General features: G+C 45.1%; 1 long non-coding RNA gene across 1 annotated transcript in view; it reads right to left on the reverse strand.

Moving 5' to 3' along the window:
- The window catches only part of LOC132659158 (uncharacterized), a 104,669-nt gene continuing 81,934 nt past the window's right edge, over positions 1 to 22,735 (reverse strand). The window contains exon 4 of the long non-coding RNA XR_009599192.1: positions 1 to 22,735. This exon is cut by the window's right edge and continues 9,296 nt beyond it. This is a non-coding gene — a long non-coding RNA (uncharacterized LOC132659158).

Raw genomic sequence — 22,735 nt, forward strand, 5'->3', positions numbered from 1 at the left:
CAGTGCAAGTTGTTTATTTGGGAGGCAGTCCCACGAAACACAGAAAGTAAGACAGGCAGAAAAGGAAAGCAGTAGATGGTGTTATCAAGCTACTTACCACTGTGGACACCTGGATCTCAGTCTTGCTGGGACTGTGAGTGACAGTGCAGAATTTCACCTCACAGTTCTCCTGCCCAACAGGTGACAGAGCTTGGGTGTGGATACACCAGCTCCCTGCAGTCTTTGTTGAGGATTGGTCTGAGGAGCAAGGGACAGTGGAAGTAATTCATCCATCTGCATACTTGCATAGGGAGCAGGCTCTGATGCCCAGAGAGAGCCCACATGCAGGTGCTGGTGAGTGGGAGTCAGGCTGTGGACCTAAAGGGCTGAGCCAGGGCATCCGCAGTATCTGCTCCTTGACCTTGTGCTCATATGGTCTCCTTCCTATGGATGCTGGGATAGCTGCAGCTCAGGAATCTCCCCATCCTAAATGATACAGAAAAGTTAGGAAATCAGGGTGATACAGAAAGGTTAGGAAATCAGGGAACCAGCATCTGCCCAAAGTGACAATAAGGAGTGCCTGGCATTGACAGTTAGGAACTGAGGCTGGTAAAGGACATGACCTCAATGTTGCTCTCCAGGGCTCTTGGCCCTTAGGACAAACAGGCTGGGTGCATAGTACAGCTGATCCCCAAAGTCCCTCATATTGCCACTTTCCTGGGAAGCTTTTATTCCCCTCTTATTTTGACTACCATGTGGGGTTATTGTCAGTCTTTTGAGTAGTTTTTGTTATGTTATTAAGGAATTTTTTCCCTTTCTCATGGGTGTTTGGAAAGCTTCCTGACTGTCTTTGGAGTGTTTTGTATCACATCTAAGCACACCTTTCTCCCAGCTAAATAGAACATGTCTCTCTAATAACTTGCCATTCAAGTGTCCTCCCCTCCCTTCCCTTCCTTATCCCGATGCAATCTGGCTTTTACCCACCTCTCCATGGAAACGGTGCTCGTGAAGGTCACCAATGGATTCTGAATTCCCAAGCCTAATGACATGTCTCACTTACCCCAGCTGCAGTCAGCTTTTGATGTCATCACACGCCTTGTCTCTCCCTTCCGCCCTCCCCTTCTCCCTCCCTGTCTTCATTGGCTTGCCTGCTGCTTGGCTGCTTCTCAGTCTGCTTCTGAGTCCTCTTCCTCTGGCTGCTGCTTGTTTTGGTTCCCCTGAAGGTTCATCATTGGCTCTCCTCTCTTCTCACACTCCTCACTCCACAGGTTCAACGACCATCTATTCACCTGCAGTGCCCAGATCTTTAGCTGCCCCCCAAGTCACTCTCCTGATCCCAAGATCCACATGGTCCTCCCCTCCCCCACGGATCAGTTTCACATAAACATCATACTCAACAGGCCCCAGTCTGACCTCATCTTCACCAAAACCTGGGTCCTCCTCCAGTGTGTCCCATCTAGGTGAATGACACCTCCCAGCCCACATCATTACACAAGACACTTGCCACATCTAATTACTCACCATATCCCATCTCTGTTATTTTCTCATAACCAGCTCCTACATTCTCCTCTACTGCCCAGCTGTCTTATTTGTGGCTCATGTCATTATCGCTGGGCCATGGCAGGAGCTTCCCACTGTGTTTTCCTGTAGCTGAAATCAACAGGACAATCCAACCCCACAATTATATGCGGCAGGAAAGTGGGCCTCAGAGAGTGAGTTACAGGCCTGGCACCCAGGCCTCCAGGCTGATGGCATAATGGACATCAAAGACAGATAGGCCTGTACTCAAAGCCTTACTCCCCTCCTTGCTAGCCTGTATTGGTTTCCACTTGCCGCTGTTACAAACTGAAACAAACCACCAACTGAATTGCTTAAAAACAACACAGATTTATTACTTTACAGTTCTGTGGGGTCAGAAGTCCAAGACGGGTCTTATGGGACTGAAATCAAGCTATCAGCAAGACTGTGTCCCTCTGGGGACTTTAGGGGAGAGCCTGTTCATTTCCTTTGCCAGCTTCTCAAGGCTGCCTGCATTCCTTGTCTTGTGGCCTCCTTCCAGCAATGGTATCACTCTGACCTCTGCTTCTGTGGTCACATTTCCTTCTCTGATTCAGACCCCTCTATCTACCTCTTAAAGGACTCTTGTGATTACACTGGGCACTTCCCAGGATAATTACATCGGGCCCTTTATAGATAATGCAGGATGACTTCTCCATCTCAAGGTCCTTATCCTAAGGTCCATCTTCAAAGTACTTCTTGCCATGTAAAGTAACTCATTCACAGATCTTGGGGATTAGGATGTGGATAATTTGGGAGATTATTATTCAGCCTACCATACTAACTGTTACACCCACCCCCCAAAGTTACATAATCTCTCTGACATTTTGGTCCCTCATCTGTAGAATGGAAGTGTATTTCCCTTCCACAGGGATGTAGCAAGTAGCAAATAAGAGAATGTGTCAAAAGCACCACACACAAAAAAAAAGGTGTTTAACCAATATTTACCATTAGATATGATGGTGGGTTGGAATGGACCAAGGCATCGAGGAGATGTTCCTGAAAACCCTCCATCACTTCTTCATGCCTGCTGCACTACAGTCTTCTGTGTGGCCCTGCTTCTCCTTCCTGGTCCTCATCATTTTTGGCTGGCTCTGGGGCCAGAAATTGCCCAGGGATGGAGAAACAAAGTTTCTCCCCTGGAAAATCAGAACACAGAACACCTGAGAAGCAGCCTAGGTGCTCCAAAGCACACAGGCGCCCAGGTGCCTGAAGCTTACTGTGCTGCCTCCTGTCATCTGTGTTTCCCAGTCGATACATTTGTCTGGGGGAAATCGTACTTCTGAGGGTTTTCAAATAGTTCCTGGGCCATCTGTTCCCTTTGAATATCTCCTTTCCCTCAGCATAAGGAACTCTAATTGATGAACCTTTGCCCTTATCCTTTTCACTTTTTCTATGAACAAGTAGGGCTGGGGACAGACTGTAGCTTTTCTGTTCCTCGTGTGTAGTCTGAACCCCTCAATGTGATGCACAGAAAAACAGAAAGGGCTCAGAGCCCCAAGAGGCCAAGGCACAGTGATGCTGGAGGGAAGACATCCTTCTTGGGGAAGGCTTCCTGCTGGTGCTCGAAAAATGGAGAAATTGGGCAATACGGGAGAAAATGGGAAACAGGGAGACCAAGCATAGGACAAGCTTACAGGTAAAGGAAGCAGCGTACCGGTCAGGAGGTGGGGGGGGAGGAGCACCCAGTGGACTGGTTAGCCAGCACTGGCTAACCAGCACTGGCCTGGGGACCACACCAATCTGTGACTATATTCCTTTTGTCCACAGAGAAGGCAAGAAAAATAAGGACAAAGAGCAACTTTTGAATCAAGCTAATTTATTCAACTTCAAGTTTTGCCTGTATTCTGATATGATGTCCTTCTTATGTTCTGGGTACTAACATGATTGTCATTGGTAGTTGGTGGAATCATGGGTCTTAGTCATAACTGGCACATGGGAAGATTGATCTTCCCAGTCTCCCTTTCAGTTAGGTCCAGGCAAGTGACTTGTTTTCACCAATGAAACGTTAAGTCAAAAGAACGAGTCATTTCCCAGCAGAATTTGTGAGAGTCAGGCAATTCTGCTTTCCAGCCTCAGAGACTGTGGAAATGTGTCAAGATGCAGCCTCTGTCAACCTGGCTCCCCCAGTGACCACAACCCTGCCAACCTCACTGGGCACATAGTGTGAGTGAAAAATAAACTTTGGCTGTGAGTCTTGGGGAGTTGTTCCTGCAGCCCAGTCTGACTAAGAGAGTAGCTGTTTATTTTTCTCATGTCTTTATTTAGCAAAATGAAATGTTGCCAGTCTCATGTTGATATTTCTTTTTTTTTTCTTTTGGCATTTAACAGCCCAGGAAATGGAACCTATTGGACATTCTGACACTCTGATAACTAGACCATGGGAGGTATTCAATTTGACAAGAACAACAGTTCTCAGTTCTGGGGCCACAATATGGGGCCCCACAGTGCCAGTTCAACAAGAGTCACACCTGTTTTATCTGTGTAATGAATGAATTAATGCATATGCCATGCTCCTGCATAGGATTTCAGCATAAGGCAAGGGTTTTATATATGAAAAAGAAAAATTGAAAGGTTGAAATTATGCTAGGCTCTGGGGACATGATAATGAACAAGAAAGACACAGACTTCTCATTTATTTACATAATCTGTGGCTTAGAGTAGTGCTTCCCTATAGCTCAGATGGTAAAGAATCTGCAGGAGACCAGGGTTCGATCCCTGGGTCAGGAAGATCCTCTGGAGAAGGAAATGGCAATCCACTCCAGTATTCTTGCCTGGAGAATTCCATGGAAAGAGAAGCCTGGTGGGCTACAAGTTCATGGGATCACAAAGAGTCAGACATGACTCTGTCTAACACATACACATGGATTAGGGTAGGCAGAACAGAAGTAAACAAACAGATAAAATCATTGAAAACTGGGAAAGGCACTATTGAAGATATGGGGGCTGAGGTAGAGAATAATGGAAGGGGGGCACTTTAGGTAGGGTGATCTGGCAAGACCTCTTCTTGGAGGTCAAGTTTAAGTTGCAACCTGAAGGAGGAGGTGCAGCCAATAGGAAAGGGTGGAGAAGGGGCATCAAGTAAGCCACACTGAGAGGGCCATCAGGCAGAAAGGTATGCCATCTGCTCAAGAGCAGAAGACCTGCATAGCTGGACAGTAAGGTTGAGAAAGAGAGAGGCAGGAAGTAAGTGAAGGTCGGCAGGACCTGGCCACACAGGGCCCACTGGCCATAGGTGGTGAGTGAAGGAGGGCAATCATGGTGAAGCTGCCTATCCTGTGTTGCCATTCAATAAACCCTCAAAGCAGAAACACTGGTGCCCATTCAGTCACTCTCCCAAACTCATAAATGCCTCCTCTTCCGCAACTCATAAATGCCAATTCCCATCTTTAAGATGCTCAGGCCAAAAGCTGTGGAGTCTCTATTACTCTACAGCTAACCCATCAGGGAATTCCAGTGCCTCTACCTTCAAACATTACCCAGAATCAGACCACCTCTCATCAATGCACGGCTACTGACCTGGTCCAAGATGTGAGCCTTTCTTACCTGGACTGGTGTGGTTGCTCCTTAACTGGGCTCTCTGCTTCTACCCTTCACCAGACATCCTTCTCTCTACACAGCAGACAAAGAGATCCTTCCAAACAATCAGACCATTTTCTGCCCCAGACCTACACTGGCTTCACACATCACTCAGGACAACCAAGGTCCAATCCATTGTGATCTGACCCCTCACCGTCTCACCAGTCCCATCTCTTCTCCTCTTCTCCTCACTCTTCCCCTCTTTTCTCTTCTCACTCACTCCACGTCAGCCCCACAGCCTTCTTGGGTTTTTTGCCATGATCTTTATGCTTGCTGTTTCCTCTCTAAATCCCTTCCTCAGTTATCTGTCTCTTGTGGCTTGGTCCCTCCTTCACTCAGATCTGTCCTCGATGGTCACGCTATCAGAGTGCAAATCTAGGTACCCTCCTTTCCATCATTTCTACCTTCACACCTGTTCATTTTTCTTCATGAAATAAATCACCACCTGACATATACTTATGTTTCTAGGTCCTAGTTTGGCAAATTTTTTCTATGAAGGGGCCAGATGGTAAATATTTTAGGCTTTGCAGGCCATAAGGTCTCCATCACAACTGCTCTACTCTGCCAATGTAATATGAAAGCAGCCACAAACAGTACATAAATAAAAGAGCATGGCTGTGTTCTAATAAAACTTTATTTACAGCAAAGGTGGCGAGCTGGATTTAATCTATGACCACCGTCCACAGACCCTTGGTTGAGGCATTTGTTGTCTACTTCTCTTCAAAAGGCAAGCTCCAGGAGAACAAGGATGTTGACTTTTATTCCATACCTTCAACAACATATACCAGCATATCACAGCCTGACATGTGATAGACAGTTCATAAATATTTCTTAATTAATTCATTGACTTATTTGTTGATTCACAAGCTCTTGGGAGACTTTGACTTTAAGGGCCTAAGTCATTTGGATTTTCTTCTTTGAAAAAAGTTTGAAAAGAGTCTTTGCCAGTTTTAGCAGTGTTCGTGACTGTTGATTGACAGATCTTATCTGCAGCCTGCGATTCTCAGAATGGAGACGTTTTGAGACAAATGACAGCCGCTCCTGCGTCTCACTGTTTACTCCTCTCGTAAGAGCACCGTGTGATGCACATCGCACATTGAGTTGGATGTGTGATGCATCAGACCGTTGCCAACAAAAACACATCGAAATAAAATAATCGTCTCTGTAAGCGAAGGCCTAGGGATGGCACTCCAGATCCCCCCAGGGAATAAAGGGCCCTGCCGCAGCCCTGCCGAGAACAGAATTGAGGACTGCACTGTGCTGTTGGAAAAGCAGAGAGGTCAGGGTGTGACTGAATGCGTGGCAAAGGCTGACAGAGTTGTGGGGGAGGGGAGGTCAACCTGAGCAAGGCTGGAAGGAATAGGTGGAGCCAAAAGGAGAGATGATTCTCATTTTCCAGGATGAGACGGACCAAGGTGTGAAGCTGACCATGAGCTGAATGTGCTCCTGTTATGAATAACCCAGACAGAGAAGGTCGTTTCTTTGGCAAAAGCATTTGGATATGAGGGCCTGCACTGTGGACAGCCTTGACAGTCAGTCTGGTGAACTGATACCATCTGGCCAATGGGAAACCCCTGACGGTTTTGAGGAGTCGGTTGTTATGATGATGGAAATTCATCTGCAGTAAGGTTGAGAAATAGAATGAATGAGCAAATGGATGTGAATGAATGAGAGAGGACAAATCTCAGGTAAAGGAATCAGAACTGAATCTTGAGGGCACTGGGGAGCCACTAAAAGCTTTTAAGTAGAGAATGATAGTACTGTATCTCTGTTTCTAGATGAAATGAGTGGGGTTATTTGAAGGAGTAGGGGAATTTTCAGGATAAGGAGACTAGTTGGACTGCTGCTTCTAAGAATATCCGTCTTTGGTACATGTTGTCACATTGCCGTCATGTCCAGCTCCACACTGAGGGTCACAAGTTAGCATGGTATGTATAATTACTAAATCTGGAAACCCTACTCAGGTGCCACATTCTCCATGAAGCCTTGCCTGATTTTCCTACCTGGAAGGGACCTTTGCTCCTTGGAGTTTTCACTCCTCTTCAGATGATCCCTTCTAATTGCAACGATGGCTTTTTACCTTAGCATCAGACTGTCTGGATCCAAACCATAGCTTTACACTTACTGCTTGCCAGTTCTGTGGCCATGGGCAAGTCCCTTAGCCTTCCCAGGGCTCTATTTTCTCATAAATATAAATTGGGGATAATAATAATACCTTTCTCCTAACATCAGTCCTAACTGTAAGGACTTAATGTGTGTGATAGGCTTAGAACAGTGCCTGGAATGTAGTGAATTTTGTATGAGCAATGACTGTTCTTATCATCATCATCATTATTATTACTATTTTAATTAAATGTGCCCGTGTTTTCATTCTTATAATAAATTTGAGTCTTTTGAGCACAAGGACTATGGCTTATTCATTTGTGCATCTTCCTCAGAGAGTAACAGGATACATTTACGCAGTATGTGCTCAATAAATATTCGTAGAGTGAATCAATAAGTGAATGAATGAATGAATGAATGTAAGCTTTAGAATGGAATTAAACTATGGTGCTGCAAACAAGGGATACTTTGATATTTAAAGGAAAAAACAGACTTATGTGGGTAACGGCAGGAACCTAAAAATCTGCATACAGAAAGGGCACAGGGCAAGCCCTGAAGCATTGTGTATTCTCAAAACCCAGCTCTGTGCCTTGACTCTTTTTTCATCTGCAAAATGAAGAGTTGATTAAATGATCTTGGAAGTCCTCAATAGCCCTAAAGTTCTATTATTGGGATCACTAGATTCTTAAAACTTTTGTGTTTTTATGACTACACCATTGGGAATTTCCTAGAAAAGTCAGTGGAAGAATTTTTTTAATTGAAAAAATACTTCCAAATGACGCTCAGTATTAGGGCATAGAGAAAGATCTTATCAAAAATAGTGAGGGCTTGTGTTAGAGTGAACCCTCTGTTCCCTCACTTTAATTAGGACTAGCACATCTAGAAGAGAAATTCTGTCGGAAATATGTACCACCACCACATTTACCCCAAAGACACAGGAAGCTTGAAAACAAAAATCAAAGCTACTCAGAATTCTCCTGAGAAAATGAACAATGAGAAGTACCAGCAAAATGAGTCCAAGTTCCCTGGGAGGCCACTGACCCTGCTGAATGTGATTTGACATACTGGGCTGTGCCACTTCGAGTCTTTTGGGGTTCAGCCTGAAAGGTGTAGACACTACGGCTTCTAAAGATGTCTAGGGGCTCTGGCAAAAGAGGAACCCCAGACTGGGTAGCCCATCTTCTAAGTCTCTTTCCGCACCCTCTTCAAGTCTGGGCACCATCTGCCTGTGCAATCATTTGTGTCCCCGGATGTTAAATTCTCCAAGGACTGCCTTTATTTAACCCCATCCCCCCTCCACCGGCCCCCTCAGTATGTGGTACTCCGTACCTGGTACCTCAACAAATAATTATCAAATAAATGACTGTCGGCACACTTTAAACTTTGGATTTGAGGAGTGCTGACATGAGAGAGAAGTTGCAGCTACCTCAATCTCCAGGTCATCTGGTAGTTAACCAATATAAACTCATTTCTGGATGAAAAGAAAGTGTGTTACCGCTCAGTCGTATCTGACGCTTTGCGACTCTATGGACTGTAGCCTGCCAGGCTCCTCTGTCCATGGAATTCTTCAGGCAAGAATACTAGAGTGGGTAGCCATTCCTTTCTCCAGGGGATCTTCCCAACGTAGGGATCAAACCCAGATCGAACCCCTACATTGCAGGCAGATTATTTACCGTCTGAGCCACTAGGGAAAAGAAAGCATATGTGTTAATTATGAGACAAAGGTGAAGCAACCAGCACGTGTTCTCCTCCCCTCTTCCCTGGACTTCTCAATCAGTCTGGGCTGCCATGGGTCTGTAGCTCAGCTTGTGGGTCTGCCCATGTCTGCCATGGTGCTGATGATGGGGAGTAGCTGGCTGTTGGTGATAACAGGAGCCATGTGGCAGCCGTGGCTGGTTCCTGGTGGGGTTTTGCCCATCTTCCATAAACCCTGCAGCATGTGATCTCCCCAAAAGAGCCCTTTACTGGGTTCTGTTCAGGGAGAGGGAAGCTAGATTCCTCCTCAACAGATGTCACCGTAATTAGATAACTCATTATATCAAGGAATAAGGAAAGGAGATTGACATAGATACAAATGCGAACATATTGATAGCTTTTCTGCATGTGAGTTTGTGCAATTTGGAAACTGATTTCCTGGATAAGACTCAAGGGATGAGTCAGCGGTTGGAGCCTGGGGAGATTTTCCACAATGAAATTCTAGTCCCAGTCAAGTATCCTGAGAGCTTGCCACCCTGTAGGACCAATCCCAGGGGCAGCCAAGACTCAGGGCCAGTGTGGGTGTGTGCCAGCAGGAAGCCATGGCCTGGGGGTGAAGGGGAAAGAGGGAGGAGCGTGCAGGGTAAGGCAGGCTGTGTGGGCAGTGGCTGACGCTTGTCCACATAGTCCTTGAACTCCTGGGTCCCCTTCCTGCATCCGAACTGGAGAGCCTCCCTGGCGGGGATTAAGTGTCCTTCACAAGTGATCCCAAGTGACCCTGCTCTTTCTATGGGAGTACTCGTCGCCCTATAATGTGCTTGCCTCTTCTCCCTGTGGCAAATGTGAGATTTGACTACATGATCCTTTTCAGCTACAACATTCCGAAGTGGGAAATGCCTTTTATGGGGTAGAGGAAGGAAATCGTGAGTTGACATAGAGTATATATCTGCTTCTTCTCTGGTCATTGCATACCTATCATTTTCCATCAACCTGCTGAGGCTGACCTTCCAGTTTTTAGAAGGCAGTCATCAGTCACAGCTTTTGAAGACCCCAGAGTAACCTCGGCTCTTCCCCTGTGGCCTGCTTGCTCATCTGGTTTCTACAGAGAGACAGGGAAGTGGAGGGTTCAAACAGTGAGAGCCACTCCTGCCAAGAGGCCCTAATTCCTGCTCCTGCCACTGTGGTCTTCATCCTCCACCCCCAAGTACTTCCTCTGGGGCCCTTGGGTACCATCTATCTCTTTCCTGCTCTCCACTTCCACCCCAGCATCTTACCCTCAGAGAGAATGACCCTCTGTACAGAGAAAATAGAACTGACTGGAAGGGAACTCTTTCATCTGACTTCCATAAAAGAGGAACCCTCCATCCTTTGTAAGAACTTTCCTCGTGGTTGGCATCTGTTGACTTACCTCTTTAGAGTCATGCTCTGTCCTGGGTATTATTTCTCAAGTCTGTCCTTTCCCCTGCCCCTACCTGACCCAGCTTCCCGGACATCCCTCTGAGTGTTTACAATATCCCCCAGGCCTCTCCCTGGTGCTCTTTCTTCCACTGATATCTTCTCCTTCCTGGGCCTTCCCCACCCTACATCTCAGATACCTTCTCTTGAACCCATAGAGAGACCATCCAATAGCCTGAACCTGGCATTCATACATCTTGGTAAGAGTCCTGGGGAAAATTCTTTTGGAGGAACCTTAAGTCTATAAGCAGAACATTCATTGGCAGGAACCTCAAGTCTATAAGCAGATAACACTATCCTGAAGTGCTTGAAGCAGGTAGACTTTAAATATAAAGATTATGGATGCCACCAGCAGCTATATATGAGCCAATGCTGTGTTTGAAGTGTTAAAAGTGTGACAGGCTTTTAGCTATACATTTTTAAAGAACCAACAGTCACTCCTGCCTGCACAGACCAGGCCTGAATGACAGATGACTGAATAAAAGTTAGAACTACACCCAGCTGGCCTCATAAGAGCTAAAGTCCGTCCCTCTGAGACAGCCTGAGGCCATGATACCCACACTGATCCTGTTCCCGAGTAAGTGAGGGCATGCAGAAGGACCAGGTCTCCTCGGGGGCCACAGGCTGTCAGAATATCTCCAGCTTCCGTTGGAGTCATTGGCACCAAATGTGCCTGGAGAAACAGTGACCCCTCTCTGACTTTCAGTACTTCTCTTTCTTCCCACTTGGTCGTGGCATTAAAGCTCTCTGGACTGGTTTTTGCTCATACCCCATGAGTCTGTGCAAAAGTTCATTTAGAAGACCTGTTTGTAGCTCCAACTCTGAAACAAGAAAGTCAGACCTTAATCAGACTAATACCCACCTTCCATCTGCTTTCCAGACTTACTACCTACTCATTCTGTGCTGCAGCTCTCTCCCAGCACAAGCACCCCACTCTCTTTTCCTCTGTTCCTTTGTGGTCAAATCTGGCCCTTCAGCAGGGATCTGCTCAAACCTGACTTTTTCAGGGAGCCTTCTGGGCTCTGCCTATCCTTACCTCTCACAGTCCTGTCCTGTCCTCTCCTCTCAGCAGGTTTTGCTCTCTGTTAGTGGTGTTGCTCTGCCTGACTCGTCTCCCCTACTGTACCACGAATTTTTCCAAGAAGCAAATTCAGTCTGAGACATGTGAGCATATATCCTCTAAGCCGCAGCCTAATGTTGTTGGCTGAATGTAACTTGCTGTGGAAGAGGCATATCATTTCTAGCCACATACTAAATGCCTCACAGTCATTATCCCATGGTAAAGCTGAGACTCAGAGTAAGTCAAATGACCTGCCCAGGATCACACAGGTGCTTTTAAAGGATCTCTTGAAAAAGTGGAGTAGATGAACAACACAGTTAAAGGCAGGAGCAAGGAAAGAGAATCAGGAGTCAGGTTTCTTCCAATAGTTCCCCTCATTAGAGAGTTTGGTTTATAGGTTTGGAAGGAGAGAAGGGGGAAGAAAGGAACTTTCAGCTGGGGGAAATTGGGTAGCTATCAAAGTGTGGCCAACTTTGGGGACATACATAAGCAAAGAAAATTTTTGCTGTGATTCATTCAATGAAATGTCTCCATTTACCTTTTTAAAAAGAACCTCAGGAAAAATATAAAAATGTTGATACTGCTTTCTGGATGTCAGACCAATATTTCTTGTCTGTATGACCTAATGAGTTGGGACTAGAGGTCACCGAGAATTTTTAGGCTACTTGCCACTTTGTCCTTGACATGTCTCCTCCCTGAGAGCAGAGGAGTTGGCACCTCCACTTCATGGCAAGTGGAGTAGTGTGCTTTAAACCGAAATCTCTCCACCCTGCGCCAATACCCTTTCTCAAGGCCTTCTTCCTCTGCCTGTTCACATGGGGCCTGGGATGTCCACTTCCTCTGTACATCCAGGGACTTGTGCAGGGAGAAGAGGAAAGCTCTCTTGTTTCTTTACTCATGGCAATTTCCCACCAGCTCTCAGAACCCTGGGACTGATGCATCCCTATTTGGGGGCACTGTCTTGACAGCAATAGCAAGAAAAAAAACTATGGCATCTAATTCAAGCTGCATCAAAGGTGGGGTGCCACTGCAGAAATAAGAAGGATGTTGTAAAGAGCATGGTCCATGTTTACTGTAACTGTATCTAAAGCACCACGTTCCGTTCTGGACCTCACGCTGTCATCCACTTAAGCTAACCAGGCTGTGAGGGGACAGGAAACCATGCTCTATGGAGGGTGCTCAAAGGAACTATGAATATGGCCTTGATAGGAGTAATATCTAATCTCTGAAGAACTGTCTTGAGGCAAAGGAAGCTGATGGCTATTTGTGTGACCCTTGGAGGCTGTCAAAAGGGAGAAAGCTCTAGATAGGCAGCTTCACTTAGTAAGAGGACCTTGCCTGAGGCTCAGAACTTCTCAAAGATGGAATGAATGGTGGTGATCTCCCTTCCTCTGGGTGTGCCCAAATAGAGGCAAAAGGAGAATGAGACTGGGGAAAAGGTCAGGTTGGCACATAGCTGCTTTCACAGATGAAATGTAGCCCGTGGGGTTTTCATTGCAAAGATAGGATCTGCCTTATTATTTTGCATTTCAACTCATGACTCAGGGAAACAGATCAGCCAGGAGCTTTTTGGAACATAGAAGAGTAGAAGGTAGCCAGTTGTGAATGACCCAGAAACCAAAGGGGCCCACATTTAACAAGTTTGCTTGCAATGAACATCATTCCTATTTTGAGCATTCTTACATCCTTAAACAGAGACTGTCATTTCTGGCTCCAGCTTCAGAAACAATAACATACCCTTAGGGCTTGTAATCCACACTAGAGAAATCATTAGCTCAGTCATGGAGCACCATCTGAAAGAGTCATTATATCTCATTCAAATCAAACCGAACTTGCAAATATTTACTGAGCACTTGGCTAGTGCAAGGAGAACCAAGATGGGCAATATCTGGTCCCTGCCATTTAGGCACCAGCAAGAGAGTGATAGGGAGAGAACAGGTTGGCAAAAAGCTTAATTGCCGTGTCACCTCCTCCAGCACTTTTCCCACCTATCAGGATTATTTGTTTAAAATTGCCAGCAGCACCCCTAGGCTGTGCATTTTCTCAGAGACAGTGTAGCTTATTGGCTAAGATCCAGCATTTGCACTTGTAAAAACTGAGTTCACCTCCTGACCTGGTCATGTGTCAGCTGTACCTTTGGACACATTGCTTTACTGCCTCATACTGTAGTTTCTTAAAACCTCAACGATGGAACCCATTATTGTGTGAACTAGATGAAACACGGATGAGACACAGCACTATGGCCTGATACAGCATATGTGCTCAGGAAACACTCGTTGCTACAACTCATTACTACTACTCAGTGGGGGTTCCTGTAATATAGGGGTAAATATAGGGGTTAATATGGGGTTAAATATAAATTCACAACACGACATGCACAGCCAATCAATATGACCTCAAAATCCCGCCTTGCATATCTTCAGAAGCATATGCACCTTGAAAGAAAGCATATGCACTTGCATAGTTGCCAGCACAACATTTTTCTTTCTCACATTCTTTCTCTCTCATGGGCTCACTTAAATTAATAACAGCAATAACGAGGGCTTGTTACATAACAGGCACTGGTCTAAACCTTTAAGTGTATTAGCCTATTTAATTTCATGTCAACTCTGTAAGGTAGGTACTGGGATTTCCTCCATGTCACCATGAGGAAACTGAGGAAACGTTCTCAACCACTGGGTCTGACTATCTCTCCTAAGGTAAATACAATATGAGTACACCCTAATGCTTAATGTCAGTATGCACAACCCTTTACACAAGTCCTGGAATATAGCAGGCATTCAGTAAACATTTGTAGAATGAATGGGTTCCTCAGGGTGCTAGTTCTAGGAAATTTTGCCTTTGTGCATGGAATCCATATCCCCATAAACTCTCAAACAGCAGAGGAGAAATGAGACTAGGGAGAGGCCATCAGGCCATGTCCCATCTCAGAAGCCTCTTTGGTATTCTTTGCTCATGCTTAGCCAATTCCTAGATCGAATCTCCATCGTTAATCCTCCATAGAGCCAACTCATTCCCACTTCATGATCCCAGAGCCCTAAGTCTTCACCCCAGGCCGTTGTCATCTTATGTCGTCTTAGAGCCACCACGCCACCACTGGGGTGGCGATTTGAAGGGGGCAAGGAAAGAGGCTTATAACCTTTAGCACACTTTGGAGCGACTCCAGTACATCTATGTTTCTCTAACTGGGGTAATGGGAGGAGGTACAGAGAGGCATTCCCAAGAGTCCATGAGTTTTCTCCAGGAAATTTTAAGTGGTGCACTTTTGATGTGACAAAATTTGGTTTTAGGATATCCTAGAGCTTAAGACTCCAAACTCTGGAGTCAGAAATCCTGGATATACATCCTGACCTTGCCACCTTGCAGTGTATACCCTTGCATCTAGGTTCCTGGACAAGGTAAGAAGTTGAATGAAATAAACGAGTGGTCATCTTGACCTTCTTTTCTTTCCACCCAACTCAGGCAAACCAGTAACCCATTCTAGTTTGTATTTATAGTTAAGTCATTGCCTTTGATATAAGACTTCCTGGAGGAGGTGACACCTGAACTGAGAGAATGTGCTGGCATCCACCTGCACGTGTGTTATATAACCATTAAATTAATTTCTACAGTGTCTTACTGTTTCTGATGAATCCTCCCATGTATTTGGTCCTGACAAAAACTAAGTGAGATAAGATAGCAGTATATAATTTTATATATAGTCAATCCTCGTTAGTCACAGATTCCATATGTGCGAATTTGCCTACTTGTTAAAATTGATCTGTAATCCCAAAATCAACTACAGCACCCTACAGTTGTTTGCAGACATGGCCAGAGCAGTTAAAAACCTGAGCTGCCCATCACAGATGTTCCCAGCCAAGGTTCAACAAGGTGACGCTGTGCCGTCTTGTTTCAGCTCTCATACTGCAAACAAGCTCCTTTTCGCCATCTATTTTCACATATTGTGCTCTTTTTGTTAGAGATTTTACTGTTTAAAATGTCTCCAAGCATAGCGGTGTACAAGGAGATTGTGGTGTGACTTATAGAGAAAATTATGTTAGATGAGCCTCATTCAGGCATGAATTCCAGCTCTGTTGGCCAGGAATTCAATGTCAATGAATCAACAATATTAATGTCTTTAAACAGAAACACACAGAAAGCAAAGTTATGTGTTTCTCCTCAGAGGAGCAATTCAAATATTGCTCTTGATGACATTCTCCATCAGTCTATAGGACAAACTATCACAAATAATGAGCATATAATACATCTATGTTGTTGTTATTTAGTTGCTCAGTAGTGTCTGACTCTTTGCGACCCCATGGACTGTGGCCCACCAGGCTCCTCTGTCACGTGGGATTTCCCAGGCAAGAATACTGTGGTGGGTTGTCATTTTCTTCTCTAGGGGAAATTCCTGACCTAGAGACTGAACCTGGATCTCCTATGTTGGCAGGCGGATTCTTTATTACTGAGCCACCCAGGAAGTCCAGTGCAGACTATACTATATGATAGATGTAATATATAAAATAAAGGGAAGAGAGGCTCAGAGAGGTTAGAGAATCTGCCCAAAAGGCCCAAGATCACACATCTAATGGGTGCCAGGTAGATCTGAGTCCATTCTCCACCCACCAAGTTGCATGAACAGTTGCTATTTGTGGAACTCAGGTAAGGAAAATTTATTCTGTTTTCAGCCTCTCCTTTGCTCTGCTGGTCTTTATTTCCCTTCCCTGTCCCTCTTTGTTTGTTTTTTGGATCATCTGTAATTGTTTTGTCATTGCATGGAAGGTTCTCCAAGCAAATTAATCCATGTGTACCTCTTGCTACACAGCACAAGTCTTTCAAGGAGGGATCTAGGGGAAGAGCAGGAGTACCAGCCTGGGAATCAGCTCTTATTTAAGTTCACACATGAGCCATTATCTTCCATCATTCTTACTAGTATTTTAAATTCTAGAATGGGGCAGATGGAAGGAGAGGAGCTAAAGGAACATCTGTACCCTCTTTGACCCCCCACCACCCATCCCCTGCAGCCCTCACAAATCCTTGAGATGCCCACCCCTCCCCATTGAGGAGCAATGCCTCTTTGTAAGCATTTTCAAACACCCAGTGTCATTTTGTGGGAATTTAGATCCAACATATCTCTTTTCACAGGTCCCACAATGCTTCAATGATGATGAGTTTGACAGGCATGACAGAAGAAAGGCAGGAGGGCGGAGGAGAAGAGAGAGGATTAACAAGTGTCTGTGAAGTGGCGTTTATATTTAGAATTTCCTTTCCTTTCAAGGGTTGGTGTGCCAGTCAGGACTCTTAGTGTAAACAACAGAACCCACTTAGCTCATTTTAATGGAAAGAGAATTATTAAAGAATATTAGATAGCTCACAAAATCTCCAGGACAGCCAAAGAGTGCAGCATATAGGTAGCCAGCCAGGCAAATGCTCAAACCACAAAGTGAGATAACATCTTCAAAGGCCCCACTGGCAACCCGTGCAGGCATAAATACCACGGCTTTCACCAAACATGCTGAGCATTGAACACCAGAACCTCAGGCTCTGACACTCCCAAGGCTTTCTGCTCCACTTCTGAACTGAATTCTTCCATGGGTACATCCAATCGGTGGAGCACAGGTCACACAACTGAGGACTGGCCTGGTCTCAGACCTGATGGATCCCCAAACGGGGACCAGATCAACTTGTTAACTTGCTGAGTGGCCCTAGGGAATTCACTGGACTCACTGGTTCTAGTTCTTCGTCTTTAGTATGGAGGATTCATCTCAGTGTGCTCTAAGGTGACTTTCAGCTCTCAAATGCTGCAATTTGGTAATTCTAAGCATCTGAGAATGTTTTATTTAGCACTCAGCCACCCCAGGATGTTTGATAAAATCTGATCATTTGGACAAGTCCCAGGAAAAGAACAGATCAGAGCCTGCTTTGGGTGTTGGGAGCCCACCTGATGGGAGAATATGTGTTTGTAGTGGGAGGTGGGGAGGTGGATGCTGAGAGTATAGAGACTTTTAGAACTAGAAGGAATTAAAGACTTCCTTTTTTCTTTCTTTCTTTCTTTTATTTCAAATATGGAAACTGAGCCTCAGAGAAGGAAATGATGAATCTAAGTTCACAGACTTAGTTAAAGGCAGAACTGGGATTAGCATTACCTTTGCTGCTTTCCATTCCAGGGTTCTTTCCCCAATGCCAGGAATGGCAAACAGATTTCCTTCCCTTTCCTGTGCTGATTCTAGTGAGTTAGCATGGCTCCCTTGAACACTGTCTTCAGGAAGGTTCGCAAGTCCTTCAGGGCTCGGTGGGAAGAATGTTGTAATTGATTAGTAATGTCTGTCACAGCCACAGGAGGGAAGGGTGATCACCCAGGTTTTGCCATTCCTAATTTACCAGGCCTCATTATAGAATCAAATTACCACAGAGAAATTCTTCCTAGAGAACAAACAAGTGAAAAAAGGGTAGAAATCTACATAACCCAGTCTGCTGAAGATGCTTGCAAATAGCCCCAAATTAAGAGCTGGTAGTCAAGGTATGTTTAGGGAACCAGCTCACACCTACATTCGAAGTTTGCTAAATAACACTGGTGACAAAGAATATCGCAAGCTGTGACAAGAGCATGTGAAAGCCGGGATGTGAGACCTAGGAAAGCAGAATAAGAGAACAGTTAAGTTAGAGACACATTATACAATGTGCACCTAGAAGTTTTTTTGGGGGAGGGGTTGGGTTGTTCTAACTAAAATATCATCGCTTAGATTGCAACAGTGAAATTAATTTATTTTTATGAACAGAGTTATATGTAAAATCTGTATGAGCATATGGATTGGTCAATCCCTCCATGCCTAAGTTTAATTCTAGTTAATAATAATGATGATGATGATAATAATAGCTATCCCCATTTAATCCTCATTACAAACTTGTGAGATAAATACTCTTATCATTGATTTATCACTGGGGAATCTGAGCTTTGGATGGCCTGAGGGACTGCCCTAAGGTCACAAAATTAATGGGTGGCAGAGCTGGGATTCAAATCCAAAAAATCATGATTTTTTTTCCCATTCATGTTAATTAAAATTTGGATACGATCTGAAGAATGTTTGAAAATCTGTGGAAGTTACTAGAAATGAGAAATGACCCTTTACAGAATCAGTCTTTAAATCCTCACCCCTCTTAATGGGAAAGTGGCATCACCACCTTCCCCTTGTTTTCATCTACTGAAATTAAAATCACCAAGCTTCTTAGCCTCTCTGGAAAACGAAGTGACCCACCACCTTCAAAGGAAGCTTGTGGGGTTTGTGCACAGTGATTTCACATCTTCCCCAAGGAAACACCAACACAGCCAATCCAGGTTAAAGAACACAAGCATTGCTACACACTCTTCTTTTTCTCAAATTAATCAAGAAGTAGGAATTTCTGACAAATGCCATCTGCTGATTTTTCAGAGAGACAAGTTTTGGTGGTGTGACCAGCAGGTGCCTCGGCTTTTTCTAGCATGCAGTACCAAAATAGTCACCATGGCAACCCTCAGAGGGCAGGCTTCCAAAGAGATGCATTGTGAGCACAGAAACTCTAGAGCACTTTCAAGCAAAAAGGAAGGAGGCTCAGTGGGCAAGTTTCCAGTGCAGGGAGCAGAAGCTTCTCCCCACATCCCCAGGCCGGACCACAGGCTGCTATGTACTTGGTACAGTGAGGCTCAGTCTCCCTGGGGCTTTTGCTCCCAGCAAGAGAGAGGAAATGAGAATTTGTGGGGAGTGTCACAGGAGGAATAGGAAACTCCCAGATTTTTTGCAGGGACTAAAGTGGCTTGGGAGTGAGACAAGTCCCATGGAGGAGGGACAAAAGAGTCACGATGATAATTGAGGATGTAATTGAGGATGTGATATGAGGCTTGTGAAAACTGTTGGTAAGGTGCTCATTGGGCAGCACAGTGCAAAATGAGCAGAGACTTGGGGTTCGGGAAGCCTGGGTTTCTGACCAGGCTCAGCTACTTTCTGATCCTGTGAGCCTGGGCAAGGGACAGAGTTTCTCAGACCTCAGTTTCCTCATCCCACCTGGATGGTAATAAGTGCTGCCTGGCAATGTGGGTGTGCAAGTTAATGAGGTGCAGCATGCGTGATCAGGAATACAGTTCTGCTCCCTACTCTGGGCTCCTATGTGACCTGGGATTCCACATGTCCCTGTGGTGTTAGAAGCACACACCAAGACAGGATTAAACTTGAGGATTTTATTTGGAGAAGCACACGAGAAGGGAGCTGGGAGAGGCCATCGGGGAGAACTGTCACACCAGATTGCAAGTCTGACCTCAGTGGAGGAGGGTGGGGAGGAATGTTGGCTGGAGGCGTCCTAGACCCACTATGTGTTCTAGGAAGGCTGAGCAAGGCCATGAGGGGCAAACCACAGCCAACTATCAGAGAAGCCCCCGTTCTCTGGGAGACTAGGAGTGTTAGCACCTCTGACTCACTCCAGGCTGATAGGCTAGGAGCAGTCCATAGGAAATATGTCCTCAATACAAATACGATCACACAGCAGCTGGGGCCCTTTGTCAATTTGGCTTCCTGTCTGCAGAGTGTGTCTCACGGCCACCACACCTACCCCATCCTGACATCTTTCACTTGGGCACAACAGGTGCTTGGTCTCAGCCCCCCACCCACAGTCTCCGCATGCAGAGCATTATAGGAACTCAGGCTCAAAGATATTTCTGGACATCAACTCTGTGAGAAACAGTATTCTCCATTAGGTTATACAGCAAAATTGCACATGCCCTGTGTGTCTATACTTAAATGCACACATGTGTAGGTACACATGCTTATTTGTCAACATGCACTTATGTGAATGAGTGGAAGAAACACAAGCTGGAATCAAGATTGCAGGAAGAAATACCAATAACCTCAGATATGCAGATGACACCACCCTTATGGCAGAAAGTGAAGAGGAACTAAAAGCCTCTTGATGAAAGTGAAAGAGGAGAGTGAAAAAGTTGGCCTAAAGCTCAACATTCAGAAAACGAAGATCATGGCATCCGGTCCCATCACTTCATGGGAAATAGATGGGGAAACCGTGGAAACAGTGTCAGACTTTATTTGGAGGGGCTCCAAAATCACTGCAGATGGGGACTGCAGCCATGAAATTAAAAGACACTTACTCCTTGGAAGAAAAGTTGTGACCAACCTAGATAGCATATTGAAAAGCAGAGACATTACTTTGCCGACTAAGGTCCCTCTAGTCAAGGCTATGGTTTTTCCTGTGGTCACATGTGGATGTGACAGTTGGACTGTGAAGAAGGCTGAGCGCCGAAGAATTGATGCTTTTGAACTGTGGTGTTGGAATAGACTCTTGAGAGTCCCTTGGACTGCAAGGAGATCCAACCAGTCCATTCTGAAGGAGATCAACCCTGGGATTTCTTTGGAAGGAATGATGCTAACGCTGAAACTCCAGTACTTTGGCCACCTCATGTGAAGAGTTGACTCATTGGAAAAGACTCTGATGCTGGGAGGGATTGGGGGCAGGAGGAGAAGGGGATGACAGAGGATGAGATGGCTGGCTGGCATCACGGACTTGATGGACGTGAATCTGAGTGAACTCTGGGAGTTGGTGATAGACAGGGAGGCCTGGTGTGCTGCGATTCATGGGGTCGCAAAGAGTCGGACACGACTGAGTGACTGAACTGAACTGAACTGAACTGAATACGTAACTGAGAGGATGAGTATTTACATTTATGTATATATGTGTAGGAATTTATGGCTGTTGTTCAGTCGCTTAGTCATGTGCAACTCTTCGCAACCCCGTAGACTGTAGCCCACCAGACTCCTCTGTCCATGGGATTTCTCAGGCAAGAATACTGGAGTGGGTTGCCATTTCCTTCTCCAGGGGATCTTCCTGACCCAAGGATCAAACCCGTGTCTCCTACTTGCAGGTGGGTTCTTTACCACTGAGCTACGAGGGAAGCCCCTGTGAATTTATACAGTGATACTGGTAGAACTATGCTAAGCATTTTTACCACAGTATCCCTCATTTTTACAACTTTGAGGTAGGTACGGTAGATAATGTTATACGTTTTCCCCAGCGTGCCATTCAGACAATACAAGGTGGAGCCAAGGATTGAATCAGGAATGTTTTCCTTCAGGGTCTGAGCTCCTGGCCTCTCCACCACACCCCTAACCCCACCTACTCATATGACCATTTGTTACATGAAACTACAGATGTGTGCATATATATGAAAAGTTAAGACAGAGGAAGGATAGATTGATTATAGATCAGTGGCTGATGAAGAGACACACTTCCAGAAGCACCCCACACACACACATAATTCTATTAGTGTATACCATCTGGAAACATATATTGCATCCTAGTTGTTAGAATTTCTATATAACAAGCTGCAGCACAAATTTTAGAGATTCTAAGCAATTTGAGGCTCTGATTCTTCTAGTATAATCCTACGGAAGTCTCTTTTCTTGTCCTTCCCCCAAATCCTTGCTTCCATGGCAAGTTTTTCAGACTGCTCTGTGGAAACTGTTTTGTCTTGATTGAGAGGTATTTTTTTTTAATATAAAAATACAGTCAACTCCAATACTTTAGTTTTCTGAATCATTTGTCTTTGCTTATTTCTTGGCAGTATGAAATACTAGTCTAGAGAAGTTGATTTAGAATCAGTTACAATTACCATTTATTGAGCACAGGTATTGTGCTTGAGATTTCCAGGCACAATCACAGTTGAATTTGTTTCTTATCAAAATGATCCTCATTTTGCAGATGAGGAACTGAGGCTGTAAGAGTTTAAGAGTCTAGTTATACTCTGTTCATAAGAGGGCAGAAAAGAGACTAAAGCTGGGCTTTGCTGGATCTACAGTCCGGCTTTCTCCACTTTTTTAACACTCTGAGTAAAAGGTATAATCTGCCCAGTGCTTGCTATTCCACACTATTCATTACTTCTGCTGTACCCTGGCAGCCTGAAGGACCAGCCAACCCCAGGAGGGCCGCCTGGGGCCAGGGCAGGTAGACTTACCTGGAAGAGCACCAGCCTGGCTATCAGCATATCCACTTTCTTCCCATTTCCTTTTGTAGCCTCCTTCCTCAGTTCACAATGACAGTCCAGCTTCTGCCAGTCCTGATTGCCATTCAAGCCTTTTTCTTTTTAAGGATTTTGAGGAAGAAAATAATTGTGTGCTCAAAAGGGTCCTGGCAATCAGAAGTGTCTGGAGATTTTGAGCTGTTAACACAGAGAGGTGGCAAAAGTGCTTTCTAGGACATCCTTATGAGCCCAAAGAGCAGCTTGAGTCAACACGACTGCATCTGAGCAGGCCTCCAAAGCACGGCCGTCAGGGGTGAGGGCTGTGACAAAGG

Source organism: Ovis aries, chromosome 2 (genome assembly GCF_016772045.2).
Source record: "Ovis aries strain OAR_USU_Benz2616 breed Rambouillet chromosome 2, ARS-UI_Ramb_v3.0, whole genome shotgun sequence".
Lineage (NCBI taxonomy): Eukaryota > Metazoa > Chordata > Mammalia > Artiodactyla > Bovidae > Ovis > Ovis aries.